This window comes from Coregonus clupeaformis, chromosome 24 (genome assembly GCF_020615455.1).
Source record: "Coregonus clupeaformis isolate EN_2021a chromosome 24, ASM2061545v1, whole genome shotgun sequence".
NCBI lineage: Eukaryota > Metazoa > Chordata > Actinopteri > Salmoniformes > Salmonidae > Coregonus > Coregonus clupeaformis.
The window spans coordinates 45572299-45574772 of record NC_059215.1 but is presented as its reverse complement, the minus strand read 5'-3'; positions in this window follow the sequence as shown (position 1 = coordinate 45574772).

Genomic DNA, 2474 nt, shown 5'->3' with positions numbered 1-2474 from the left:
TTATAAAGTCCACTGAGAGGTGGGACCATGGTCGTTGTGGAACGGGCAGGGGTAGCAACTTACCCCTAGGTAGATGTCTAGGCGCCTTACACTGGGCGCACACCGAGCAGGAGGAAACATAAACCCTCACATCCCTTGCCAACGTGGGCCACCAGTACTTGGCACTAAGACAGTGCACTGTCCGGCCGATACCCGGATGTCCAGAGGAGGGTGACGTGTGAGCCCAATAGATCAATCGATCCCGAACCTCGAGCGGAACGTACTTCCGACCCTCCGGGCACTGTGGTGGACTAGGGTCGGTGCGTAACGCCCGCTCGAGTTCAGAATCGACCTCCCACACTACCGGTGCCACCAGACACGACTCAGGCAGTATGGGAGTGGGCTCCACGGACCTCTCCTCCGTGTCATACCGCCGAGACAGCGCATCTGCCTTGCCATTCTGTGACCCAGGGATGTACGTGATCTTAAAAGTAAACCTGGTCAAGAACATACTCCATCTTGCCTGGCGAGGGTTCAGCCTCCCTCGCCGCCCGGATGTACTCCAGGTTACGGTGGTCCGTCAAAATGAGGAAAGGGTGTTGAGCCCCCTCAAGCCAGTGCCTCCACACCTTTAGAGCCTGTACCACGGCTAACAGCTCCCTGTCCCCTACGTCATAGTTCCGCTCCGCCGGACTGAGCTTCTTGGAATAAAAAGCACAGGGGCGGAGTTTAGGTGGCGCGCCAGACCGTTGTGAAAGCACGGCTCCTAAACCGGCCTCCGACGCGTCCACCTCTACCTGGAACGGCAAAGAGGGATCTGGATGCGCCAGCACCGGGGCAGAGGTAAACAGGTCCTTCAGCCTCCCAAATGCCCTGTCCGCCTCGGCCGACCACTGCAGACGCACCGGACCCCCCTTCAACAGAGACGTGATGGGAGCTGCCACCTGTCCAAAACCCCGGATAAACCTCCTGTAGTAATTTGCAAACCCCAAAAACTGCTGCACCTCCTTCACATTAGTTGGTGTTTGCCAATTGCGCACGGCCGACACCCGGTCTACCTCCATCTTCACCCCTGACGCAGACAACTGATAACCCAAAAAGGAGACCGACTCCTGGAAAAACAGACACTTCTCTGCCTTCGCATACAGGTCGTGCTCCACCAGCCTCCGCAACACTCTTCGCACCAGGGCCACATGCTCGACCCGGGTAGGCGAGTACACGAGAATGTCATCAATGTACACCACCACTCCCTGCCCCTGCATGTCCCTGAAGATCTCATCCACAAAGGATTGGAAAACTGACGGAGCGTTCATCAACCCGTATGGCATGACCAGATACTCGTAATGGCCCGAGGTGGTACTAAAGGCTGTTTTCCATTCGTCACCCTCCCTGATGCGCACCAGTTGTACGCGCTCCTGAGATCTAATTTCGTGAAGAAACGCGCCCCATGCAACGACTCAGTCATGGTCGCAATCAGCGGGAGTGGATAACTATACTTCACCGTAATCTGATTGAGACCACGGTAATCGATGCACGGACGCAAACCACCATCCTTTTTCTTCACGAAAAAGAAACTCGAGGACGCAGGGGAAGTGGAAGGCCGTATGTATCCTTGTCTCAGAGATTCGTCTATGTAAATCTCCATAGCTTTCTTCTCCTCCTGAGACAGAGGATACACATGGCTCCGTGGGAGCGCAGCTCCTGCCTGGAGGTCTATCGCACAATCCCCCTGCCTATGGGGTGGCAACCGCGGCGCCCTCGCCTTACTAAACGCAATAGCCAAATCCCCATATTCAGGTGGAACGGGCAATGCGGGCACCTGGTTTGGACTCTCCACCGAGGTAGCCCCTACGGAAACGCCCAAACATCTACCCCCACACTGAGCAGACCACTCCATCAGAGCCCTCTCCTGCCACGAAATCGCTGGGTTATGGGTACTCAACCAGGGCATGCCCAGCACCACCGGATACGCAGGAGAATCAATCAGGAACAGCTGAATCATCTCCTGATGATCCCCCTGCGCACACATCCTAAGTGGCGCTGTGACCTCCTGATCAAGCCCGTACCCAACGGACGACTATCTAGGGCATGAACTGGGAAAGGAACATCAACAGGAGTAAGGGGAATCCCTAACGCTAAACAAAACTTTCTATCAATAAAATTCCCAGCCGCGCCTGAATCTACCAGCGCCTTATGCTGGGAATGAGGTGCTACCTGTGGAAAACTGACAGGTATACAAAAATGGGCAACAGTGAGCTCTGGGTGAGTGGGGCGCCTACTCACCTGGAGGGAATCCCCAGTGCGGGACCTGTCGTCATCTCCCCTAGGAGGCCATCCCCAGCACCTAGCCGCGGTGTGTCCTCCCGACCACAGTTGGTGCAGTGGATGGACCCCCTAGCCTGCCGACTCCTCCTTTCTCTAGCGCCCAGCGCCCCGAGCTCCATAGGACACGGCTCGGAGGCGCTGGAGGGTGAAATGGACGGACCCTCCGCAGG